The sequence below is a fragment of the Scyliorhinus torazame genome, chromosome 1 (assembly GCF_047496885.1).
Source record: "Scyliorhinus torazame isolate Kashiwa2021f chromosome 1, sScyTor2.1, whole genome shotgun sequence".
Classification (NCBI taxonomy): Eukaryota; Metazoa; Chordata; class Chondrichthyes; order Carcharhiniformes; family Scyliorhinidae; genus Scyliorhinus; species Scyliorhinus torazame.
The window spans coordinates 273,757,468-273,785,032 of NC_092707.1; the positions used below are offsets into that span (position 1 = coordinate 273,757,468).

The 27,565-nt window shown below is 49.8% G+C and overlaps 1 protein-coding gene across 7 annotated transcripts in view; it reads left to right on the forward strand.

The window, feature by feature from the left end:
• LOC140421442 (1-phosphatidylinositol 4,5-bisphosphate phosphodiesterase beta-4-like) overlaps nt 1-27,565 on the forward strand; it is a 677,584-nt gene that overhangs the window by 83,419 nt on the left and 566,600 nt on the right. The window contains exon 3 of one of the 7 annotated variants that reach the window (XM_072506171.1): nt 17,487-17,642. The exons of the other annotated variants lie outside the window; for them this stretch is intronic. The gene's annotated coding sequence lies outside the window, so the exon portion shown is untranslated. The remainder of the gene's footprint in view (nt 1-17,486; nt 17,643-27,565) is intronic. 7 annotated transcript variants of the gene reach the window in all.

A 27,565-nucleotide genomic window follows, 5' to 3' on the forward strand; every position in this document is an offset into this window, starting at 1 on the left:
TGCCGTGGCGAGGGCCCAGAGCGAAGTCCCCTTAAAGGAGGCCTCCTCAGCGCGTACCCACTCTGCTACTTGCTCCTTTTATCCTTCCTATTACTCTTTCCGCTGTCGCTGCCCAGTGGTAGTATTGTAAGTTTGGGAAGGCTAGGCCCCCCATCACCCTGGATTTATGTTTTCTGTGGGACCTTCTTTGGGATCCTAGCATTCTTTCACCCCCATACAAACGGCATGATTAATTTGTCCAGTGAGTTAAAAAAGGCCTTGAGGGATATAGATCGGGTGAATCGAAGTAGGAAAAAATACCTGAGCAGTACCTTAATTTTGATCGCCTGCGCACTCCCCGCCAGGGAGAGTGGGAGTGTGTTCCATCTCTGCAGGTCCTTTTTTGTCAGGCTGGTCAGGTTCCATTTGTGGATCCCTGTCTTGTCATGAGCGATTTGAATCCCCAGGTAGCGGAATTTGTGTTGGGCTTGTTTAAACGGCAGTCCCACCAGCGTTGCCCCTCCCCCTTGCGGGTCCACCAGGAAGATCTCACTTTTTCTCATGTTGAGTTTGTAGGCTGAGAAGGCACCAAACTCTTTCAGGAGCACGATGATTCTTTCCATGCTGCTTTGCGGGTCCGAGATGTAAAGGAGCAGATCGTCCGCATAGAGCGAGACTCTGTGCTCTCTGCTTCCTCTTTGGATTCCCCCCTCCAGTTCTTTTATGTTCTGGGTGCGATCGCTAGGGCAAACAGCAGCGGGGGACAACAGGCACCCCTGCCTGGTGCCGCTATGCAGCTGGAAGTACTGGGAGTTGGTGGTGTTAGTCTGAACGCTCACCATGGGAGCGTTGTATAGGAACTTTACCCAGGAGCTGAATCCTGTTCCAAGTCCAAACCGCTCCAATACCTCCTATGAGGTATTTCCACTCGACTCTGTCAAAGGCCTTTTCTGCGTCCAGGGAGATGATCACCTCAGGTATTCTCCCTCCAGATGGAGTCATGGTCATGTTCAGCAGGCGCCTGATAGTAGCTGTCTGCCTTTGACAAAGCCCGTTTGATCCTCTGACCACCTCTGGTACGCAGTTCTCTGGCCTTTTGGCTAGGATATTGGCCAATGTTTTGTCATCTACGTTTAGCAGTGAGATGGGTCTGTACGAAGCGCACTCCATCGGGTCTTTGTCTTTCTTGGGTATTAGTGAGATTGAGGCTTGTATCAGTGTAGGCAGCAGTGTGCCCCTCACCAGCGAGTCTGCGAACATCTAACGCCGGTGCGGGGCTGGTGCTGTCGCAAATTCTTTGCAGACGTCTGTCGGGAACCCGTCTGGCCCCGGCGCCAACCCCGCCTGCATGGAGATAATAGTCTCCATGACCTCTCCCAGTTCTGGCGGTGCTTCCAGGCGCCATTTCCTGTCCTCTCCCACGACTGGCATGTCCAGTCCATCGAGGAACTGTTTCATCCCTGTGCCTCTGTCTCTAATTTGTGTGATCTCTCTAATGGCTGCCTGCTTTCTCAGCTGGTGCGCCAGCAGACGGCTGGCTTTGACTCCGTATTCGTATAGGATCCCGTGCCTGGCGGAGTTGGTGCACTGCTTTCCTCGTGGGGAGGAGAGCAAAGCCCATTTGTAGCTTTTGGGATTTCCGCCATGTCTTTTTTATGCATTTTGTGTCATCCCAGTTGGGAGCATACACGTTACCGAGGACTACCGGTGACCCGTCTAAGGCGCCATTGACCATGATGTACTTTTCCCCGTGTCCGTAACCGTCTTTGTCGCCTTAAACATCGTCCTCTTATTGATTAGTATTGCCATGCCCTTGGCCCTCGTCCCGTAGCAGGAATGGTAGGTCTATCCTTCCTTACCCGCCGATGGCTCTGCTCTCTCAGGTGTGTCTCTTGGAGGAAGACTATGTCGGTTTTCATGTTTCTTAGGTGGATGAAGACTCTGGATCTTTTCACTGGGCCGTTAAGTCCCCTGAAATTCCAGGGGACTAACCTGATGGGGGGGCTTTTGTACCCCCGCTCCTGTGCGATTAACCATACTTATTCGGTGGACACGCCCCTGCCCTTCGGGGTTTCCCTTTGTCCAGGTGACGACGATGTGCTGAGCAGTCGCACGTCAGGTGACTCTGCTCTCGCGGACCAGCAAAATAAACACTTTTTAGCAAAAATTCGCCAAAAAACCCGGCAATTCGTTCTCCAAACCTTAGTAGGACGGTAAAGGAAGAAAGAAAGAAAGATAGAGGATCGCCCTGAGCGGAGCAGAAAAGAAACTGGAGGCCCAAGAAGCAACCACCAAAGACTTGGAGAAAGCTGCAACCGACCAGAGCGATCGGATCGTGGCACTGGAGAAAGAGATGGCGAGGTTGATCGCGACACCGGGCAACCTGAGGGGAAAGATTGAGAACCAGGAGAACCGGTCAAGGAGGCAAAACTTGCAGATTATGGGCCTACCAAAGGGAATCGAGGGGCAGGGACACCACAAACTATGTGGCCCAGATGCTGGGCAACCTGATGGGAAGGGAGACCTTCCCTAACCCACCAGAAATAGACAGAGCTCACCAGTCGCTGCGACCGAAACCCAAAGCCGGGGAACAATCGAGGGCAGTAATAGCCAAACTGCACCGCTACCAGGACCGGGAAAGAATCTTGCCCTGGGCCAGGAAGTCCAAGAACTGCAGTTGGGACGGACACAGAATCAGAATATACCAGGACATTGGGGCTGACCTGGCCAGGCGCAGGATGGAATTTAACAAGGCGAAAGTCGCGCTGTGCAAGGGCGGCGTACACTTTGGTATGCTGTACCCAGGCAAGCTTTGGGTCACATTGGCCATAATAAATTGCCCTTAGTGCCCAAAATTGCCCTTTGTGTTGGGTGGGGTTACTGGGTTATGGGGATAGGGTGGAGGTGTTGACCTTGGGTAGGGTGCTCTTTCCAAGAGCCGGTGCAGACTTGATGGGCTGAATGGCCTCCTTCTGCACTGTAAATTCTATGTTAAATCAGGGCAAAGAACACTTTTTCACAGCCCCTGCTGAAGCAGACAGGTTCCTCGCAGAGGGCGGCCTGGAGCACGACAACCGGGGAAATGATAAAGAGCTCATGGCAAGGAACGACAGCGCAGCAGCAAACCGACAGGGGGGGAAAAGACAACCTCTTTTCCTTCTCCCCCACCCAAACTGATCCTGACCGACAAGCAGCAAGGCGCCACCCACCACCTGAGAGACTGCTTCACGCGGGAGAACGTGACCCCATTTGTGTAAACGAGGGTAGTGGCAGAGGGCAGGTGGAGTGGCAATTGGGGCAAGTGCAGGGTAAGACCGGGAAAGAATGGGCAGGAATCACAGAGTGGGCGGGAGAAAAACGGGACAGTAACTCCCGGGAGGGGGGTCACCACACTAGTGGGAAAGCTAGCGCCGGGAGCATGCAGATAGAGGCCGCACCCCCAATAGGGGAGACAGCGCCTGGCGGGGAGGGGTGGAACTAGCAGCAGGGAAGGGGAAGCAATGGGGACATAGGGAGAGAGAGAAAGGCATGAACGGAGCAAAATCAACAATATGGCTACACAGGGCCACAACCAGGGACCCGGAGCAAAGAAGCATTGCAAGGAGCCACTTAGTACGGTCTCTGGGCGAAGGGAGATCCCAGAGTACAGGGGCCGACCCATTTGGCGGAAGCTCTGTTAGTGCCCATTTTGGGTCCCCTGGACAAAGGAAACCCCAGAGTGCAGGGGCATAAGTGAAGTCTCAAGTGTGAATTTTTAATTTGTGGTGTGTTGATCTAGTGGCACCATTAAGCATGTTAGGTGGCTGCAATTTTTACATTTGATGCCACTATTGGTAATAGAAACAAAAGCACCAAAAATTAAATCCTCATATCCCACCATTCTTACAATGTACTGGGTAGCAGACATGGGACTAGGATTGAAGCAGGAGGAATATGAAGAGTAATAGAGCTAGAAGATCGTGCGATGCCGACAATTAAGTTGAGGGCTAAGTGTGGCTGCATGTGTGTCCTCCCAGTGCACCCGTTTCTTCCCACAGTCCAAAGATTTGCAGATTAGGTGGATTGGCCATGCTAAATTGCCCCTTCGAGTGTGAAGCTTTGGTGAGGTTCCAGGGATAGTGCGGAGAAGTGGGCCAAGATTAGGGTGCTCTTTCAGAGGGTTGGCGCAGTCTCGATGGGCAGAATGGCCTTCAGCACTGTATAGGGATTCTATGATTCATGGGCAATTAAGGGCATTAAAAATGGAGAGTTGATCAGATATCAGGGGCGAAATTCTCCGGAAACGGAGCGATGTCCGCCGACTGGTGCCCAAAACGGCGCAAATCAGTCGGGCATCGCGCCGCCACAAAGGTGCGGAATGCTCCGCATCTTTGGGGGCTGAGCCCCAACCTTAAGGGTCTAGGCCCGTGCCGGACGCCCCGCCAGCTGGCGGAAAAGGCCTTTGGTGCCCCGCCAGCTGGCACGGAAATGACATCTCCGGGCGGGGCATGCGCGGGAGCGTCAGCGGCCGCTGACGGCATTCCCGCGCATGCGCAGTGGAGGGAGTCTCTTCCGCCTCTGCCATGGAGGAGACTGTGGCGAAGGCGGAAGGGAAAGAGTGCCCCCATGGCACAGGCCCGCCCGCGGATCGGTGGGCCCCGATCGCGGGCCAGGCCACCATGGGGGCACCCCCCGGGGCCCCCCCCCCCACGACCCCGGAGCCCGCCCGCGCCGCCTTGTCCCGCCGGTAAGGTAGGTGGTTTAATCTACGCCGGCGGGACAGGCACTTTAGCGGCGGGACTTCGGCCCATCCGGGCTGGAGAATCGCGGGGGGGGGGGGCGCCAACAGGCGCGGCGCGATTCCCGCCCCCGCCGAATATCCGGTGGTGGAGACGCCAGCCCCCGGCGATTCTCCAACCCGGCGGGGGGTCGGAGAATCTCGCCCATGATACTGAATGAGAAGTGCGATAAATGAACTTTTACTTTGTGTGCAGTACTTCCTTCTTTTGAACTTTATTGTATAATTCAATGTTGCCGGAGTGACTGACTGTACTTCAGTAAGTTTATTCATATTGTCAAACCCCTTGCCCTGCCTCCGTCGAGTGCGAGTGTGTGAGCTTGCTAGCGCATAAATTAACCTGCCAATCCCAGTCAACAGCAATACATTTTATCTCTATGATTGAAAGTGCCTTTTAGGCTGTGTACTATTCTGTGGCTTATTGTAAAATTTTCTAATGCTCCCAAGTGGGAGCCGCAATCAAAATTATAGGCAAATAATTGGGCTGCGTTCTGCTTTCAAGCCAGCTCCATAACTCCTCTGCTATTACTGTACTAGGGTGTTTGCAAACCACCTATTTGCAATGTCTTTATGCAGCTGGATATTCGCTTCACTTATTTTACAAAAGTAATTTTAAATATTCTGTCCATTATATTTGGCATACTGCAATCTTTTATTGATGGGCGTGTTAGTTTTTATTTATTTGACCTATTTAAAGTCTCTTTGGTATATTTTTCTGAATGAAAATAGCTGTTTAACAGCGGTGTTTTTATAACTGCTTAATAAAAGAAGACACGTATATCTTTTATGTAATGTAACACTGGCACTGATAACATAATCAGCCACAGAATGCTGTTGCATTTTACAGATATGCTGCAATAGAAAATAATACTTCGATTTTTACTGCTCATGCTGGATATGACTGTATTCCCATAATATTTCAGTGGATTGAGCTATCTTCATTGGGTTTTGTTGCATTTACTGTAAATCTTGAAGGTCAGCACATTTTTGGGTGGTGTGTTTACAGAATTAAGTTTGTTCCTACTTAAGTAAAATGTAAAACATATTCTGGTGGATGGGGATAGATATGTCCTCCGAGAACCTGATAGAATAGGTATTCTCTGCCTGTTTGTGAGATCGTTTACAGCTTCTGTATTTATATTCTAAAAGAATCAACACGTGGTCAATTTTAAGAATTGCTGTTTTTATTTTTTTGCATTGTTTCCTGATTTTGTGCCACCTGCTTTGAGCGCGGTACCCATCATCTATGTGCCCTGCTGGTTAAACTGACCAGTAATCTGCTTCTCCCTCACTGTTTCTCCCAGGTTCAGAGTGAACCTGTTAAAAATTTGCCTGCCTCCTTAGCAAAGACGTTCCCAAAATCCCTGCAGTCATTTCTCACCTCCTGGCCATCCCTTACACAGCATGCGCAAGAATATGCTGATAATTTGTTCATCTGCTTCTTGACCATAATATCCAGGATTAGGATTCTCCACGCTCGTGGGCACATGCCCACCCCCTCTCTTTCTCTTCCCCTCCCCCCACTTTTTGTCTCGCCTCTTTTTCTTCTCTCACTCTCGCGGTCTCATTCTCTCGCTTTACCCTCCCTCTTCTCTCCCTCTCTCCCCCTCCCCCCACTTCTCTCTGACCTTTTTGTGTTTCCTTTCTCGCTCACGGTCCTCTCTCTGGCTTTCTTGCATTCTTCCCAGGTGATAGTGCAAGTAGAGGAGTAGCAAAACAGAGGAGGTAACGAAGAGAGATTGAGAATAAATTCGTAGGAGGGTGGGATAATGTGAAGGTGGAGCAAAATGAAGAGTCGTGATCTTTGTTCAGTGTGAGCACTCGGGTCGCAAGATGGTGAGTTCAAGTCCCCTTCCAGCCTGGATGTTTCCCTGTCAGAAGTGCTGCCTTTTTGATGAAATATTAAATTGAACTCCTGCTCTCTTGGCTGATTTATAAATTATCCCATGGCACCAGTTGCAGAAGAGCAGATAGACCTCCATGTTCTCGCTAAGATTTCTCCCTCGTGCAATATTACCCGAATAGAAAAGGCAGGTTATTTGCTATATTCTTCTTGTGCTCTTTGCACCAGTATGCAAATCTGTTCTTTCCTTCACAATTTAAAATTTTTAAAAATAAATTTAGAATACCCAATTCATTTTTTCCAATCAAGGGACAATTTAGCGTGGCCAATCCACCTATCCTGCACATCTTTGGGTGGTGGGGGCGAAACCCACGCAAACACGGGGAGAATGTGCAAACTCCACATGGACAGTGACCCAGAGCCGGGATCGAACCTGGGACCCCGGCGCCGTGAAGCAGCAATGCTAACTACTGTGCCACCGTGCTGCCCCCTTCACAAATTGAAGGGAAGGAGATGTAGGAAGGCAATATGTTCTGTAGTGTGTTTCTGAAAAATTCTTGAATTTATTTCCACATGACAGTGCTGGAGGGAATTGGGGGAATGGTAAGAGGAGGTGAGGGAGAAGCAGAGGAGATCTTATTCAGGGGAAAAGGGAGAGAATGAGTTTGCACACAGTATTATTAATTTGTCGAGAGGACGACAATATTTTATCTTTTTGGGTTTGTGCATGTTCGTCTTCTTAGGCAGCTCCTCAGGATTGGAGGATCATTTGTGGTTCGATGCATCCTGAGATGGCTGATGAATCCAAACGTGCAATGTGTCATATGTGGGGTAAGTGGTGCTTGAAGGGTTGGTAGATGAGTTGTTTGGAGTTTTGTCTGCCTCCTCCAAAGCCTCGATTTGGCCTCTGCAAGTTCCCAACGAAGTCCGTGGATGTGCTTGGTGCCTTCCTGAATGAGCCATCTCCATTTTGGTTGGTCACAAGCCAGGTACTCCCGTGAGTTAGCAGGAGTGTTTGGCCTCTTTAGGGAGACTTATACCTCAAGGGTTTCCTCATCCTCCGATAGTCTTGTGCTGTAACCGAACAAGGTAGTCCATCGGAGATCATCTGACAGCGACACCTCTCTGACATCGATTGTATTGCATTAATATCAATCTCTGATCTCATTCATAACTAACCTTTATTCCCTAGGAACAAGACTTCTCACCCAAATATTTTTGGGATATGGTGGAAATTTTTCCTTGTTGCAAGTCTTCTAAACTAACATGATCAGGAAGCTGTAAAATTCAACAGTAAGGGGAAACCTCTTGAGATTCTTGACCTTAATTCAGTTGACTGACTTGCAGCAAAGTGGTTTATAATGAAAGCAATGTGGAAGAAGCAGAAAGTTTTAGTATTGTGCTGGTCTATTCATTTTTACCTGAGGAAAACATAAACTGGAAATTAACCTTCTTGTGAACTATTCGGAAATCTCTTATGAAGCTTCTGTACCTTTTGTCATCGTTGCCTAATTTGTTTAAACATAACTTAATTCAGTTTTAGCCTGTACCAACCAGGTGCTGAGTGGAATCTGCTTTGTCTTTAGGACTGACAAAGAAGGCGAAAAGAGAATATTATGTGAATTCCTGTTAGTATTGTTGTTGTTAAATAGGGTAATTGTGGGCCCTAGGCTATGTAATCTCAGGTGTAAACTTGGTTCAAGAAGGACAAAAGCTCACTTGAGAACTGGAATGTTCTATACAAACATTGGCTGAAAAATGGGTGGCCTGCATGGTAATTGGAGAGAGAGAGAGAGAGAGAGGGCGAGAGAATTATCTTATTTGGGACATGAGGAGGAAGAGAGAGAGAGAAAGTCTTGAGAAAAGGGAAAAAAATTTTGGCAGAGGGAAGAAGCACTTGTCAGAAGCAAGGAAGGAATCCAGTTAAGATGGTAAGAGAGACGGACATTTGGTTGTGCACTGTGGGAGGCTTGTGATAGAAACAAGTTGAGAGAAAAAGTCTGTGGGGAAGGATGCCTGACCATGCAGGGAGCAGGAACAAAAGTATTTCTGACCTTGCTGGACCCATGTTATAAATCACACTGGGTGCGATTAAACAGAAAATCTATGCCTGGTTTTGTGTGCATCTGTGGAGATTCACCCCGCTATTCATCGGCACAAATCGGGGATAAAGCGCCGCTAAATCGAACCCTATATCCCAGTGGTGAACAACAGGACATGCAATTATGCCAACTTTTAAAAAATAAATTTAGAGTACACAATTATTTTTTCTCCAACTAAGGGGCAATTTAGCATAGCCAATCCACCTAACCTGCACACCTTTGGGTTGTGGGGATGAAACCCACGCAGACATGGGGAGAATGTGCAAACGCCACACGGACAGTGACCCAGGGCCGGGATTCGAACACGGGTCCTCAGCGTCGCAGTCCCAGTGCTAACCACTGCGCCACATGCCACCCCAATTATGTCAATTTAAGGGCTAGTTCTGTCACTTCTTCCAAACTTGGCTTATTTGATTTTACATTTATTTTAAATTGAATAAAATTACAAAGGTGTTGGTCAGGAAAAAACTCCACTATATCTAAAAGTAAACAGGAACAACTTTATATCCTTTTAATGTAAAGAAAGGTCCAAAGATGCTTAAAGCAAAAGTATTAATATTTTGGCACAAATGCTACATGTGGATTATGTTTAAAGCAGATAATTGCTTTGGTCGACAAGATCTATTGCCAAATTTAGTGCCAAATTTAGCTCCTGAGAATTTGAAGCTTCTCTTCAGAGCGTGAAATTTGGAAGGCACTCTCCTCGATACGAATAAAAGCATCATAGGACCATCTAGTAAATTGCTTTTCACCAGAAATGGAATATAGAGGGGAGCACAAGAATGAATGTAGAGGAAAATGTCCAGTCCATTCTCCAACTTGCAATAAACAAATGCAATTATGGCTATGGCAGTTCCATCAAACTAAACTTTTTTTAAAAAGCGATATCTTTTGTTACTTTCATATAAAAGAAGTTTATGAATAATTCGTGACAATGAAGTATGAATTATTTGCTTTGTATTTTGTCACATTGTTGTGACCAACTTTGTGTGGAATTAATGCAGTGAGTCACCTACATAAATTACTCTGAACGTTTGTCCAAGGCACTATCAGCAGTTGGCTCTGCAGTACTAGGTGGACCGTTTCCAGTTTAAAACAATAGATAAATGAGAAAGTGAATGTAAATGCTGCAAACTCATAGAAAATGGGATCGTCAACAGAACCATTTAATTCCAAGTGAAAGGAATTGTTAAGTTAATGTTAGTGATCTTTACAACCTGATAGGTCCAAACAGGATGATCAATGGTCTTGGGGCATGTACGTATTGCACTGTGGCCTCGGAGTAATAAGCGTTAAATGCTAAACATGCACTCTCAGATTTTGTGTTTTATATTTTAAGAGATTTTCTGTTTCCTCAAAGGGTTTTGGGGAACACATTTTGGCCTCTTGTGGTAAGTGCTGTGTGTCAAGATGCACCCCCCTCCCCCAACTGTAGAGTATTTTCTGTAATTAGAAATTTAGAAAGATCATGACAAAAGGTGGCCTTAAAATCATACGGTGGTCAGGCTTGGGTCCCACATTTGAACAGATCACTAAATTTTCCCGATGACAGTTTAGTAATATGATACGCTTGCAGGTAAAGCCTAACGAAGGAAGGTCAACAAATGAATTCTCCAAAACCAGATTTCCCTCGACCCTGGCCAGGTTTTGATTGACAAATCATCGTATATAATCCTTGTGATAGGTGAATTAATAGTATCACTGCATTGCAATTTCCTTAAATGATGTAATTCTGCAACAAATCGGAGTAGCAGCTTCCTGAGATATGTTGCAGCCTACTTGTTATTCAGCTGGATGTTTACCTTGATGAGAGTTGGGTCCAGGTGGTCCTTCTTTTACGTAGTTTTTGGACTTCTATACTTCCGGCAGCTGCAGCAAAGTACTGCCAGCTATTGAGAGCCATTTGCCTATTCCCATGTTGCTCGTCAAATACTGTACAGATGGCTGACTCTTGATGTCAACCACTGTGCTTTCCGAGTGCACAGCATTGTACCGCCGTGAGGTCTCTGAATCCCCCACCTGTTATTTTCTAGAATCTATTCAAGCTGGCTGTTGTCACTTCATGAAAGGTGGACGTCAGTGTGCATTATCAGTGGAAGGACTTATACAGTGATGCCTGCGTCACGGAGGGTTTGTCTGCTGATACTGCTGACAATATTCAAATTTCTTTATCCGTCAGTCTGGCCTCAATAAAAGTCGAGATGGATTTGCAGTACAGCATTAGTTATTTTATTTGGCTTGCAAGCCTGATTCATTTCACAGAAGCATAGGACACATCCAGTCTCCTACACCCCAGAAAGCGAATGAACAAAGAGACAAAGGGATTTCTGCAAATAAATTCAAATGGTATCAAGTTTCACATACACGATTCCCATAGGTCATCCTATACCCCTCCTGACCTGGTCATACATTCTGATTGGCTCACTTCTCATCCCTTCCTCTGGCCCCCTTATTACCCAGCATCCTTTTCTCCTCCTTTGGTGGACACACCTCCTCCTTGCTTTGCCATGCGGTCTGAAATCCTTTGTCTGTGAACTCACCAGAATGAGACTGGCCTATCTCTACATTACAGTAACTAATATCTCTAAAGTAACTATTTTATATCACATTCGTCACTGCTCAATGACTACCTTAAGAAGCCACTTTGCAGAAATGTCTGCCAGAAGATGGAAAGTCTGGTGTATACATTTGATGCATGTTGGAATCCTGAATTAATTCAACAGGATCCAACAGAATGCTCATTAATCACCACCAATCAGCCTTCGGTCTCTGTCTCGCCTGCTTATATACCGTACATGTGTCATACTCTCCAGAGTCCCTTTGTGGGCTGAGGACTATTGAAGTGATGACACTGAATGCTGTGATGAGGTTTGTTGCTGGAACGCTTGTTCCTTCTGGTGGCCTTGTGGCAGATCTGCAATGAAGATGTAAAAGACACATATAAGCCAATGTGCATATTTAGGCATGCTGTCACTCGGCAGATGGAAATTGTAATGGTTTGATTAATTGATTTCCTGAATTTCCCACTGTTGCCAGAGGTGATTTCCATTTAGGGTGGCACAGTAGTTAGCACTGCTGCCTCATGGCACCAGGGACCTGGGTTCAATTCCAGCCTCGGGTGACTATGTGGAGTGGACTTTCTCCTTCTGTCTGCGTGGGTTTGCTCTGTTTTCATCCCACACTCCAACGATGTCCAGGTTAGGTGGATTGGCCATGCAAAATTGCTCCTTAGAGTCAAAAAGATTAGGTGGGGTTACGGAGATGGGGTGAGGATGTGGGTTTGGGTGGGTGCTCTTTTGAAGGATCGGTGCAGACTCGATGGGCCAAATGGCCTCCTTCTGCTCTGTAGGGATTCTACGATATAAAAGCGTTTGTGAGTGTGTTTGATAGCTCACTAAGCACATTATAATCACGTCGACAGCACACAATTACAGTGTCAATCTTTCTCCGCTTCTGCTTTTGAGGATCTTTTTTGGTTCCTGCTGATGTTGATTTTCAACTATGTCAGCAAATTCACTTTTTTGCAACTCCAGAAGGTTACTGGATTAGTTAGACATATGCAGATTATGCAAACTCCATTGCATTTCATACTGTGGCAACTTTCATCACGCCTGTAATGTCTCCTGGTGTTGTTAAATATGAATTTTATTTCACTTTCTCTGTAATCGCTTTCCACACCTACTCCATCCACTGACGTTTATGTCATGAATCCGGCTTTGCAACTGCCTCATACTATCTGCTTGATGGGGAATTAACTGAATCAGGGACTTAACGGACCAGTCATATAAATATCAACAACAGCAGGTCAGAAGTTAGGAATTCTGGGGGGAGTAATTCCCCTCCAGACTTAAGTCTGTCCACCACCTACAAAGCAAAAATCAGGAGTGTGATGGAATACTCTCCACTTGTCTGGATGAGTGCAGCTCTATCAAAATTTCAGAAGCTCGACACCATCCAGGACAAAGTAGCCCCACTTTATGAGCACCTCATCAACACCGGAAATATTTGCTCACTCTACCACTGATGCATAGTGACTGATGTGTACCATCTACTATAGTCACTGCAGCAACTCACTGAGGCTTCTTTGTGACTTCTACCACCTACAGGGACGAGAGAAACAGATGTAGGGAACACCACTACTTGAAACTTCCTGACTTGAAATGTTAGCATTCATGTCGAGAAGGCTAGAATACAAGAGCAGAGATGCACTGTTCAGGCTGTATACTGCTCTGCTCAGACCCCATTTGGAATATTGTGAGCAGCTTTGGGCCTTGTATCTAAGGAAGGATATGCTGGCCTTGGGAGAGGGTCCAGAGGAGGTTCACAAGAATGACGCCTGGAATGAAGGACTTATTATATAAGGAGCGGTTGAGTACTCTGGGTCTGTACTAAGTGGAGTTTAGAAGGGTGAGGGGGGAACTTATTGAAACTTACAGAATACTGAGAGGTCTAGATAGGGTGAACATGGAGAGGATGTTTCCACTAGTAGGATAAACTATAATCCGAGGCCACAGCCTCAGACTGAAGGGATGATCCTTTAAAACTGAGATGAGGAGGAGTTTCTTCAACCAGATGGTGGTGAATCTGTGGAACTCATTGCAGCAGAAGGCTGTGGAGGCCAAATCACCAAATATCTTTAAGACTGAGATAGATAAGTTCTTGATGGATGAGAAAGGAGGAGAATAGGAATGAGAAAAATATCAGCCATGATATTCGATGGGCCAAATGGCTTATTTTTGTTCCTATGTTTTATGGTTTCTATCACTGTTCCTTCACTTAAAAAAATATATTTACCCTCTATGTTAGACCTCTATGTTAGACCTATCAAAATGCATTGCCCACATTTGTCTGTACTAAACTCTATTTACCATTTCTCTGCCCAAGTCTCCAACCTATCTACGTCTTGCTGTATCCTCTGACGATCCTCAACACTACGTGCCACTCCACCAACCTTGGTGTCACCCGTGAAATTACTAATCAGACCAGCGACATTTTCCTCCAAATCGTTTATGTGTACTACAAACAACAGAGGCCCCAGCACAGATCCCTGTGGAACATCACTAGTCAGAACCTCCCATTCAGAAAAAACACCCTTCTACTGCTACCCTCTGCCTTCTGTGACCGAGCCAGTTCAGTATCCATTTTACCACCTCACCGCTGATCCTGTGTGACTTCACCTTTTGTACCAGTCTGCCATGAGGCACCTTGTCCAAAGGCTTTACTGATGTCCATGTAAACAACATCCACCACCCTCCCCACATCAATCATCTTTGTGACCTCCTCGAAAAACTCTATCAAGTTAGTGAGACACGACCTCCCCTTCACAAAACCATACTATCGCTAATGAGTGCATTTGTTTCCAAATGGGTATAAATCTTGTCCCTGAGAATTCTCTCCAAAAGGATCTTTATCTTTTTTATAAATCAGGGAGATGGAAGGCTGTGACAATGTTGCGGGGGGGGGGGGGGGGGGGGGGATTGTCTGTGCGGAGTCTGCACGTTCACCCCTTATCTGTGGGTTTCCTCCGGGTGCTCTGGTTTCCTCCCACAGTCCAAGGACTTGCAGGTTAGGTGGATTGGCCATGATAAATAGCCCTTACTGACCAGAAAGGTTAGGAGGGGTTATTGGGTTACGGGGATAGGGTGGAAGTGAGGGCTTAAGTGGGTCGGTGCAGACTTGATGGGCTGAATAGCCTCCTTCTGCACTGTATATTCTATATCAAGAAGGGGAGGGAGTTCCCCCTCCCTTCCTCGCTTCATTATATGCACTCGGAGGCAGTGGCCCCAGGTCTGCCCCAAATATTTTATAAAACTCTACCGGGGACTTATCTGGGCCCGGGGCCTTGCCTGCTTGCATCGTCCCCATACCATCCATCACCTCCCTCAGCCCAATTGGGACCCCCAGGCCCTGAACCAGCCCCTCCTCCACTTTGGGAATCTCCAACCCATACAAGAACTGCCGCATCACATTCTCCTTGGTCGGTGGCTCTGACTTGTACAGCCTTGTATAAAACGCCTCAAACATCCCGTTCACTCCCTTCGGGTCCATATCCACCTTGCCCTCATCATCTATAACTCTACCAATCTCCCTCACCGTCGCCTGCTTCTTCATCTTATGGGCCAACATCCTGCTCGCCTATTCCCCATACTCCTACACTGCCGCTCTGGCCCTCCACAACTGTCCCACCGCCTTACCTGTATAGACTAGCCCAAACTCCATCTGGAGCCTCTCTCTGTCTCTCCTTCAACAACCTTGCCTCTGGCGCCCCTGAATACCTCCTGTCCACACTTAAAATGTCATCCACCAGTCTTGCCCTTTCCTCCCGCTCCGCCTTCTCCCTGTGCGCTTGAAACAAAATAAACTCCCATCTGACTACAGCCTTAAGTGCTGGTGGGTGTGACCTCCCCGGTATCGTTCAACTGCACCTAGCCCCGAATGGCAGCCTGTACCCTCTCGCACACCACCCCATACGCCAACAGCCCCTCATCTAATCTCCACTGCGGTCGTTGGGCCTCCCCCTGAGCCACCCGCAAATCCACCCAATGTGGTGCGTGGTCGGAAACCACAATCGCCGAATATCCCGACTTGGTCGTCCCGCCAGCAGCGCCTTTTCCATCACAAAACTGTCAATCCGGGAGTACGCCAATGCACGTGGGAGAAGTATGAAAACTCCTTCACCCTCGGCCTTCCAAACCTCCAAGGGTCCATCCCACCCCCCCATACGCTCCATGAACACCCTCCGCACCCTCGCCACAGCCAACAACCTCGACGACTTAGGACGCGACCTGTCCAAGCTTGGATCCATGTCCGTGTTAAAATCACCCCCCATAATCAACTGATGTGAGTCCCAAGTCTGAAATCGTCCCCAACACCCACCTCATAAAATCCACGTCATCCCAATTCGGGGCATAAACGTTTACCAGAACCACCGGCAACCCCTCCAGCATCCTACTAACTATCACATACCTCTCCCCGGATTGGTCACAATGTTCCGACCGCGAACACCACCGACCTTGACGTCATATCCATCTCCGAGTGGAACATCTGCCTCACCCATCCCTTCCTTCGCCTCGTCTGATGCCCCATGTGCAACTCTTGCAATAATGTTGCGACCGCCATCAGACTCCTCAGATGCGTGAACACGCGTGATCGTTTAACTGGCCTATACACCCCCCTTGCATTCCACATGACCCTCCAGGCCCACTCTCTGGTGTCCACCATCGATCCCTTCCCAGCTGCGCCACACCCTTGTCAATAACCCCCCACACCGCATACCTTCCTGGAAATACTCCACTCCACTCCCGTTAACTAGCCCGTCCAGCTAGCATGGTGGCCCCGCCCAAGGCCTCCAACTTCTCCTCTTTCCTTCTGTTGCTCCCCAAGGCACACTCACCATCACTGCCCCTCCCCCGCCAAGACCTGCCCAGAAATACCCGCCCCCAGACATTTTAAAAAGCACACAACACTCCTCCAAAGTTCAATGTCCTCACACTTCTCCCAGTCCAATGTCCCTCATAAAGTCCATTGCCTCCTCTGTCCTGTCAAAGTAAAGGTCCTGTTTCTGGAAAGTCACCCACCGGGAACTTTCTGAATCGCTCGGCCCTGGGAGTCCAGCCTCTGCTCGACTTGCTCAATCCTAGATCTCAGAGGCTCCACCACCTTAGCCAGGCCTTCCAGGGCCTCCTCCCTCTTCTGCTGGAACTTGCTGTTCAAGACCTCCACCAGCTGCTCTGTCGACCACTGGGCGGGCAGCGCACCCCCCTTCTCCTCTCTCTTCTCCCCCCCCCCCCCCCCCGGCAGTTTTCCTTGTGACGCTCGACGAAAACTGTCCTACTCCAACTGCTCTTTCTTTCTCGTGGCACTCCTCGTCCGCTGATCCATGCACCAGCCACACCAGAGGAGTATTACGTTCCCTGGGTACACCTGCACCGTTCCCCCTCAAATACTACACCCTTTGGATGGGGAACAACCAGAAAAATCCACCTTGAGCGGGAGTCCCCAAATGTGTGACCACTCAGTCCATGGCTGCCACCGGAAGTCCCCACTGTTCCTTCACTATCGCTGATTCAGAATCCTGAAACTCCCTCCTGAACAGCACTATGGATTTACCTACTCCACATGGACTGCAACAGTTCAAGAAGGCAGCTCACCTCCACCGTCTCAAGGATAACTAGGAATGGGCAATTAACTCTCTCGCCTTCAACGGTTCGATAACTCGCAGATTTTAAAAAAAAAAAGATTTTCAATCTTTTTCTAGTTTACACCTGTGCTTCCTTTTTCAAAAAATTGTACATTCAAAAGGTGAAGTGTTCCATAATGTGCTAGTTATAATGATTATCTAAGTGTTTAGTTGGTTAACTAGCATTCCGGGATGTGTTTTCAAATTGTACACTCGGTCGTTGGTTTATTTGTTGAAAGGCCCAATGGCTGGTGTGTCCTTGGTTACATCTCATCCATGAAGATCTGCAGATCTGTGTTGCTCAAGTTCTGGGCCCCAGGGGTCGTTCAGTAACCCAGCCAACCTGCATTGCTCCAGCTTTATGAGGAGATTGTTCTACAAATTGTGGAGGTGGAGGCCTGAGAGATTATGGGTAAGGAAAGATCTTGCTAGGTTCATCAGGTAAGTGCTCTCTTACAATCTGTGTGAAATTTGCATAATGTGCTACAAATTCAGTAGTAGAGTGCCACTATATTAACCTTGTTACTGTGCACGCAATGTGTACTTGCTCTATTCCCTTCCTTCCCTACACTCTCTGCCAACACATCTCTTTTCCCTTTGTGCCAGGGCCTCCTGCAATGAACAAACAGTTACCACCTTCTGTGAATGGCTGCTGAGCACCTTAGACCCCAAAGCACCATCTCGCATACATCCACTGTAAAGCAGGTCAGGAGGTTTCGACGGATGAGGTACCCAAAACGTGCCACAAGGATTAAGTGTTAGGTAATGTGTGCACAGAGTTGCAGTAATTAATCAGCATGAGTGTATCATATGTTCCTCTTGAGAACCTTCACTGCTTATATAGAACGGCAGGGAATGTGAACCAGCACAGCTGTGATGTCTATACAGAACTGTGAGAGGGAAATTTGCTGTTTGCCTTGAAATGACTGACACCCCATGGTCACTTAAAGGGGAACCTGAGGATGGGAGGACACGAACACCGATGCAGTTGCTGTTTTTGGTAACCCGGGTCCGTTTGCTGGAGATCTAATTCTTGACCTGAAGATACTAAGGGGATTGACTCGAGAGGACCTTGATGGTAAACGTGACCACTCCTGAGTGTTGGCCAATGGTCTGTCCCCTCACAGGCTCCTGGTATATCTGCATTGGGCACCTAGCAGCAGGAAGAGACCAGGATGATGAAGCAGTTATCTCTTGAGGTGATTACCTAACCCAGCCATTTCCATCAGAGAATGGTAGAAAGGCAGTCGGAACCAGCCAGTGCAGAGAATAATGTGCCATCTGTACTTGACCTCGTACTTAAAGGTGCAAAACGTCACATCAGTGGCATGCACCTCCCATTAAAGGGGCGCACTGAAGATGCATAAGACAAGACTTGTGTACTTTCCACTACACTCACAAAGGGAAGCAAAATTGAAGGAGAGATAATTTGAGTAGTGTAATAAACTGACACATTCACGGTGCAGGTGATGGTTATAAAAGCAGAGCTGATTTTATACAAAATTTATTGTCAAGGGATCCCTTTAAAGTCTGCTGGTTAGACCACTTCTGACTTCTACCAACAGGTCGAGCCTTCCAGGTAGGGGGATCCTGAGTTTAGGAGTTGAGGAGCCTCAGCCCTTGACCTTGTCCAACATGTATGAGGTACTTGCTCCCTGTGTGGATGAGGAAGAGGGCTGTAGGGAGGATGCGTTGACTGACCACTGCACCGTGGTACAGGAAGCCATTCAAGAGGGGGGAGCAAAAAGACAAGTGGTAGTTGTAGGGGATTCTATAATTAGGGGGATTGATGGCATCCTTTGGAAGCCAGATCGAGAGTCCCGCATGGTATGTTGCCTGCCCGGTGCCAGGGTGAGGGACATCTCTGATCGGCTTGAAAGGATTTTGGAGAGGGAGGGGGAGGATCCAGTTGTTGTGGTCCACGTCGGGACTAACAACATAGGTAAGACTAGGAAAGAGGACCTGTTTGGGGATTATCAAACACTAGGGACTAAATTAAAGAACAGGTCCTCCAGGGTTATAATCTCTGGATTACTACCCGAGCCACGTGCCAATTGGCATAGGGTTGAGAAAATTAGGGAAGTTAACACGTGGCTAAAGGAGTGGTGCGGGAAAGAGGGATTCCATTTCATGGGGCATTGGCATCAGTACTGGGGCAGGAGGGACCTGTACCGTTGGGACGGTCTTTACCTGAACCATTCTGGGACCAGTGTTCTAGCGAATAGGATAAATAGGTTGTTCACAAGGACTTTAAACTAGCAAGTTAGGGGGAAGGGAAGTGTAAAGCTATGGACAGTATAATGGTCAATGGAGATCAAGGCAGCAGGTTACGTGACAGGTTATTATGTAGAGATATGGGGTCAAAGACGAGGAAAATTAGGAGAAAGGGTAAGAGGAAAAATTAATTGCGAAAAGTTACTGATCAAGGTGTTAGGATTCATAACAAAGACATAAAAAACAGCATAAGTGTACTTTACCTGAATGCTCGTAGTATACAAAATAAGGTAAATGAGTTGATGGCGCAAATCATCGTGAATGACTATGATTTAGTGGCCATTACTGAAACATGGTTAAAAGATGGTCACGACTGGGAGTTAAATATCCAAGGGTATCAGACTATACGAAAGGATAGAATGGACGGTAAGGGCGGTGGTGTAGCTTTGTTGTTTAAGAATGGCATCCGGGCAATAGTAAGGGATGACATCGGTGCTGTGGAGGATAAGGTTGAATCAATTTGGGTGGAAACCAGGAATAGTAAGGCGAAAAGGTCACTGACAGGTGTAGTCTATAGGCCACCATATAGTAACAGGATGGTAGGGCAGGCAATAAGCAAATAAATAACGGATGCATGTAGAAATGGTACAGCGGTTATCATGGGAGATTTTAATCTGCATATCGATTGATTTAACCAGGTTGGTAAAGGCGGCCTTGAGGAGGAGTTTATAGAATGTGCCCGGGATAATTTCCTGGAACAGTATGTAATGGAACCTACAAGGGAACAAGCGGTCCTAGATCTGGTCCTGTGTAATGAGGCAGGATTGATTAATGATCTCATAGTTCGGGATCCTCTTGGAAGGAGCGATCACAATATGGTGGAATTTAACATACAGATGGAGGATGAGAAGGTAAATCAAACACTAGTGTTTTGTGCTTAAACAAAGGCGATTACAATGGGATGAGAGAAGAACTAGCTAAGGTAGACTGGGAGCAAAGACTTCATGGTGAAGCAGTTGAGGAACAGTGGAGAACCTTCCGAGCAATCTTTCACAGTGTTCAGAAAAGGTTCATACCGACAAAAAAGAAAGACGGTAGAAAGGGGAAAAATCGACCGTGGATATCTAAGGAGGTGAGGGAGAGTATCAAATTGAAGGAAAAAACATACAAAGTGGCAAAAATTAGTGGGAGACTAGAGGACTGGGAAGTCTTTAGGGGACAACAGAAAGCTACTAAAAAAGCCATAAAGAAGAGTAAGGTAGACTATGAAAGTAAACTGGCTCAGAACATAAAAGCAGATAGTAAAAGCTTCTACAAATATATAAGACAAAAAAGAGTGGCTAAGGTAAATATTGGTCCTTTGGAAGATGAGAAGGGAGATTTAATAATAGGAGACGGGGAAATAGCTGAGGAGCTGAACAGGTTTTTTGGGTCAGTCTTCACAGTGGAGGACACAAATGACATGCCAGTGACTGATGGAAATAAAGATATGATAGGTGAGGACCTTGAGATGATTGTAATCACTAAGGAGGCAGTATTGGGCAAGCTAATGGGGCTAAAGGTAGACAAGTCTCCTGGCCCTGATGGGATGCATCCCAGAGTGTTAAAAGAGATGGTTAGGGAAATTGTAAACGTACTAGTGATAATTTATGAAAATTCTCTAGACTCTGGGGTGGTCCCAGAGGATTGGAAAGTAGCAAACGTGACACCACCGTTTAAAAAAGGAAGTCGGCAGAAAGCGGGTAATTATAGGCCGGTAAGCTTAACTTCGGTTGTAGGGAAAATGCTGGAATCTATCATTAAGGAGGAGATAGCGGGGCACCTGGAGGGAAATTGTCCCATTGGGCAGACGCAGCATGGGTTCACAAAGGGTAGGTCGTGTCTGACTAATTTGGTAGAATTTTTTGAGGACGTTACCAGTGCAGTGCATAACGGGGAGCCAATGGATGTGGTATATCTGGATTTCCAGAAAGCTTTTGACAAGGTGGCACACAAAAGGTTGCTGCATAAACTAAAAATGCATGGCATTGAGGGTAAAGTGGTAGCATGGGTAGAGGATTGGTTAACTAACCGAAAGCAGAGAGTGGGGATAAATGGGTGTTTCTCTGGTTGGCAACCTGTAACTAGTGGGGTCCCTCAAGGATCAGTGTTGGGCCCGCAGTTGTTCACAATTTACATAGACGATTTGGAGTTGGGGACCAAGTGCAATGTGTCAAAGTTTGCAGACGACACTAAGATGAGTGGTAAAGCAAAAAGTGCAGAGGATACTGGAAGTCTGCAGAAGGATTTGGATAGGTTAGGTGAATGAGCTAGGGTCTGGCAGATGGAATTCAATGTTGCCAAGTGTGAGGCTATCCATTTTGAGAGGAATAACAGCAGAATGGATTATTATTTAAACGGTAAGATGTTAAAACATGCTGCTGTGCAGAGGGACCTGGGTGTGCTGGTGCACGAGTCGCAAAAGGTTGGTGTGCAGGTGCAACAGGTGATTAAGAAGGCTAATCGAGTTTTGTCTTTCATTGCTAGAGGGATGGAGTTCAAGACTAGGGAGGTTATGCTGCAATTGTATAGGGTGTTGGTGAGGCCGCATCTGGAGTATTGTGTTCAGTTTTGGTCTCCTTACATGAGAAAGGACATATTGGCACTGGAGGGAGTGCAGAGGAGATTCACTAGGTTGATCCCAGAGTTGAGGGGATTAGATTATGATGAGAGATTGAGTAGACTGGGAACTGTACTCATTGGAGTTTAGAAGGATGCGGGGGGATCTTATTGAAACATATAAAATTATGAAGGGAATAGATAGGATAGATGCGGGCAGGTTGTTTCCACTGGTCGGGGAAAGCAGAACTAGGGGGCATAGCCTCAAAATAAGGGAAAGTAGATTTAGGACGGCGTGTAGGAGGAACTTTTTCACCCAAAGGGTTGTGAATCTCTGGAATTCCTTGCCCAGTGAAGCAGTTGAGGCTCCTTCTTTAAACGTTTTTAAGAAAAAGATAGATGCCTTTCTAAAGAATAAAGGGATTCGGGGATATGGTGTACGGGCCGGAGAGTGGAGCTGAGTCCACAAAGATCAGCCATGATCTCATTAAATGGCGGAGCAGGCTCGATGGGCCAGATGTCCTACTCCTGTTCATAGTTCTTATGTTCTCATGTTCTTCCACCCATTGGTACCTGGAAATTATGATTATCACAGGACAACCAGGTGCTCAGCAGAAACAGGCCACTGTTCTGGATGCCCTTCACAAAGCCCCCGATTAAATGGTGATTGGTGGCCCAGGAGTGGGAATGGATGCGAAATTCAATGTGATGATTTTTAAAATGTTAACTTTTCGGTATTGTCAGCACTCTTACTTCTGACTTCGAAGCCTGTAGGTCTCACTGTTGACTGAGTGCATAATGATAAGTTGTTGTTGCACTGAAGGACAGTTGTCTTGTTGGCTTTCAAATCAAGTGTTTATTTGTCTGGCGAAGGAGTGATAAATAGTCTTACAGCTTTATTTGAAGATGAGCAGGACGTTCTGTGGTGCTCCAATAAACTAATATCAGTGATATCTCTGGAACACTGTGCACAAATTGGCTGTTGTATTTATTATAATAATCTTTATAAGTGTCACAAGTAAGCTCACATTAACACAGCAATGACATTACTTGCATAATGACATGGGCTGAATTTTGAAGTGCAGCCATTGGCTCTAAAACACTTGGGCGAGATGCTTTGAGGACCTAGTAGACTGAAGAGAGGGACACCCAATGTCCTCATTATCTGGAAGCCAGAGTTACGCCCAGAGTTTTAACCATCAATTAGTTCACGCAAACGTGTAAGATTTCTGAGCCTGAGAGTCCCCTCTGCTGAAATTGAATGTTCCTCCCTCACTGTTGCGCTTCAACGAAGTGTCGTGGTTTGTCACTGTGATGCCTGACAGCAAGATATTCCTAATTTTACATACTCCCAAGTGCAGTGGAATAATGAACCGTGCACTCAACTAATCCATTGGGTGCGCGGTCTTGGTCGGGTAGCTCCTTAACCAGTCACAGCTAAGCAATTAAGCAATGCTAAAGCAGATGAGCATTAGTGCCTGGCAGTGTACCAAAATCTGAGATCCAGTGCACAAAATAGAATGATCGAATTCTTTCCACAAGTTTCTTCAGATATGCTTAATCTGTGTGCTCATTATGTTAACTTCAAATGCGACTGCACTCTTTAAGAGGATCAGTGAAGTGACTTCTTAGCAAAATGGCAAGAACTTTTCGTATGTAGCCAAGATAACGGTTGCATAGCGATTGCCCATCAATGCTTGTGGTTTGTGTAGCTACCTCTGACCAATTGGTTTCAATTTCAGTCATTGAATTTCTCCCCGACATTTGTGAGGCGCTTTCTGTCAAGACCTTTGAGAAAAGTCCGGAAGTCGTAAAGAATTGTCATGAAAATGGTTTTCTCCACTTTTTAATTGCTGTTGGCTTCAGACTATCATTATTTTATACGGTGATGGGGTAACTTGGAAATAATGCGAGGAGCTGAGTCAGCGGTAAGTGGAAATATGATGTAGAATTTCTTTGCGGCTTCTCCTGGTCAGCTGTTGTAACTTCAGAATGTGGGTGGAGAGCACATTTATTTGGGACTTCTGCCAAGGTTGTGATCTTGAATCAAGAATGCCTGGGGCCAATTCTCAACAATTCTCAATAATTCAGATGTCAGGGCAGCACGGTGGCACAGTGGTTAGCATTGCTGCCTCACGGCGCTGAGGTCCCAGGTTCGATCCCGGCTCTGGGTCACTGTCCGTGTGGAGTTTGCACATTCTCCCCGTGTTTGCGTGGGTTTCGCCCCCACAATTCAAAAAAGATGTGCAGGCTAGGTGGATTGGTCATGCTAATTTGCCCGTTAATTGGAAAAAATTAATTGGGTACTCTAAATTAATGTCTAAAAAAATAAAATAATTCAGATGTCTGTCAGATTCGACCAAAGATTCTGATTCAGTTCTTGGCTCTTCAGCTCATCTGTGTTTGCTGCTTTTTTTCAAATTTTCAAAAGGCAAGCAGCAGTGCCAAAGAAAGCTGGGGCGTCATTCTCCGACCCCCCCAGAGGGTCGGAGAATGGCCGTTGGCCGCCGTGAATACCGCCCCCGCCGGTTGCCAAAGTCTCCGAAGGGAGAAAAGTAGGCGGGGCGTTAATGTCGCCGCTGCCGTCGGAGAATGTCACGGGTCTGCGCAAGGCAGCCGATTTTCGGCCTGCCGATATTCTCCCTTCCGGATGGGCCGAAGTCCCGTCGACGTGATGACCATTCACGTTGACGTGAATCAAACCTCCTTTTCATTGGCGTGACCCTGTGCTCCAGGTTCACGCCGACCAGCGTGGAGGTGAGTGACGGCCTGGGGGGTTGGCTCTGGGCAGGCGATGGCGTGGCCGCAGTCTGAATGCGTGAGGAGAGGTGTGTCTCGGGTTGTGTGTGTGCGCGGGGGTGGGGGGTGGTTAGAATAGGCTGGGCTCCGGGGGAGTGACGGGAGGGGGTCCGTGCCGGGGAGGGGGATGGGGGGGGGGGGGGTCCGTGCCGGGGAGGGGGATGGGGGGGTCCATGCCGGGGTGGAGGTTGGGGGGGGGTCCGGGGAGGGGGATGGGGGGGGTCCGTGCCGGGGTGGAGGTTGGGGGGTGGGGTCCGTACCGGGGAGGGGGATGGGGGGTCCGTGCCGGGGGGGGGGGTCCGTGCCGAGGTGGAGGTTGGGGGGGGGGGTCCGTGCCGGGGTGGAGGTTGGGGGGGGGGGGGTTCGTGCCGGGGAGGGGGATGGGGCGGCCGTGCCGGGGAGGGGGGTCCGTGCCGGGGAGGGGGATGGGTGGTCCGTGCCGGGATGGAGGTTGGGGGGGGGGGGGTCCGTGCCGGGGTGGAGGTTGAGGGGGATGGGGGGGGGGGGGGTCCGTGCTGGGGTGGAGGTTGGGGGGTGGGGTCCGTGCCGGGGACGGGGATGGGGGGTCCGTGCTGGGGTGGAGGTTGGGGGGGGGGTCCGTGCCGGGGTGGAGGTTGGGGGGGGGGTCCGTGCCGGGGAGGGGGATGGGGGGGGGGTCCGTGGAGGTTGGGGCGGGGGGGGGTCCGTGCCGGGGTGGAGGTTGGGGGGGGGGCGGGTCCGTGCCGGGGAGGGGGATGGGGGGGGCGTGCCGGGGAGGGGGGTCCGTGCCGGGGAGGGGGATGGGGGGGCCGTGCCGGGGAGGGGGGTCCGTGCCGGGGAGGGGGATGGGGGTCCGTGCCGGGGAGGGGGATGGGGGGTCCGTGCCGGGGAGGGGGATGGGGGGTCCGTGCCGGGGTGGAGGTTGGGGGGGGGGCCTGTGCCGGGGTGGAGGTTGGGGGGGGGTCCGTGCCGGGGAGGGGGATGGGGGGTCCGTGCCGGGGAGGGGGATGGAGGGTGCGTGCCGGGGAGGGGGATGGGGGGGCCGTGCCGGGGAGGGGGGTCCGTGCCGGGGAGGGGGATGGGGGGTCCGTGCCGGGGTGGAGGTTGGGGGGGGGGGTCCGTGCCGGGGAGGGGGATGGGGGGTCCGTGCCGGGGAGGGGGATGGGGGGTCCGTGCCGGGGTGGAGGTTGGGGGGGGGGGGCCTGTGCCGGGGTGGAGGTTGGGGGGGGGTCCGTGCCGGGGAGGGAGATGGGGGGTCCGTGCCGGGGAGGGGGATGGGGGGTGCGTGTCGGGGAGGGGGATGGGGGGTCCGTGCCGGGGAGGGGGATGGGGGGTCTGTGCCGGGGTGGAGGTTGGGGGGGGTCCGTGCCTGGGTGGAGGTTGGGGGGGGGTCCGTGCCGGGTTGGACGTTGGGGGGGGGGGGGGTCCGTGCCGGGGAGGGGAATGGGGGCGTCCGTGCCGTTGGAGGGGGATGGGGGGTCCGTGCCGGGGAGGGGGATGGGGGGTCCGTGCCGGGGTGGAGGTTGGGGGGGGGGGCCCATGCCGGGGTGGAGGTTGGGGGGGGGTCCGTGCCGGGGAGGGGGATGGGGGGTCCGTGCCGGGGAGGCGGATGGGTGGTCCGTGCCGGGGATGGGGATGCGAGGGCAAGTGAGTTAGTCCACCTGGCCAGGTGCCAGACTCCAACAGTTGGACCCATGCGGTCCATGCCACCTGGCTGGAGGGACACATGACCGACGGGACGAGGAGGGGGAGGAGGACGTCGCAGCCCCACGGCAACGGAGGCACCCGAGGGCACCCCGTGTGCACCGGCCCCGGCAGTCATACCAGGACCTCACGGACCGGGAATGCAGGAGGTGACTCCGGATGAGGCGGGAAACCGTGGCACACATCTGCCACCTGCTGGCACACCTGTCACCGCGTGGCACTGGCGGGGGACACCCTCTCCCCGTGTCCGTCAAGGTTACGGTGGCCCTGAACTTTTATGCAATGGGGTCATTCCAGGCACCGAGTGGGGACCTGACCTGTCCGGCATATCACAGACATCGGTGCATCGGTGCATCTGGGCAGTGACAGATGCCCTATATGCCATGGCGCACCGCTACATCCGCTTCCCCGTGGACCGGGCCAGCCAAGATGCCCGGGCCGTGGGCTTCTCTGCCGTGGCCGGATTCCCCATGGTCCAGGGCGCGATCGATGGGATGCACGTCGCCGTGCGGCCACCTGCAGATAACAGGGCCGTGTTCACCAATAGGAAGGGGACCTATTCGATGAACATACAGGTGGTCTGCGACCACCGCATGATGATCCTGCACGTCTGCGCCCGTTACCCAGGCAGTGTACACGACTCATACGTGTTGTCGCGGTCATCCATCCCCGGCATGCACGAGGGACGCCATCCCCGGCTGAGGGGCTGGTTGCTGGGCGACAGGGGCTACCCATTGCGATCGTGGCTGATGACGCCTGTACGGAGGCCACGCAATGAGGCGGAGAACCGCTACAATGATGCCTATGTAGCGACAAGGGGAGTGATAGAGAGGTGCTTTGGCATGCTGAAGATGCGTTTCAGGTGCCTGGACCTCTCTGGGGGCGCCCTCCAGTATCGGTCAGATAGGGTCAGCCGCATCATTGTGGTGTGCTGCGTCCTGCACAACATAGCCCAGCAGAGGGGCGATGTGCCGCAGGCAGAGGAGGGCGGAGTGGAGGAGCAGCAGGAAGAGGCGCAGTCCTCCCCAGATGAGGGCGATGGGGGTAATGGACAGGGCAGACGGGGTAGACACAGGCGGGTGGCTGTCCACAGTTACCGGCTGGCCCAGCGGGCACGGGACAGACTGATAGACGCCCGCTTCACTGACTAGATGGGCGTGGGAATCGGGTAGTATGGCCACAGACCGCACACCATTGCAACAGCCGACCACCCACACCCCCCACCCATCCACCCACCCAGCACCCTCACCCCCCTCCCCAACCCCACCCACCCCACCCGCATGCACACCACCCCCCCCCCATTGCCGATCCACCTGCGGCACAGCGGGCCGGGCTCACACAGTTGCGGGTGGACGCGTGTCTATTGCAGGCCATGGAGGATGATGACAACC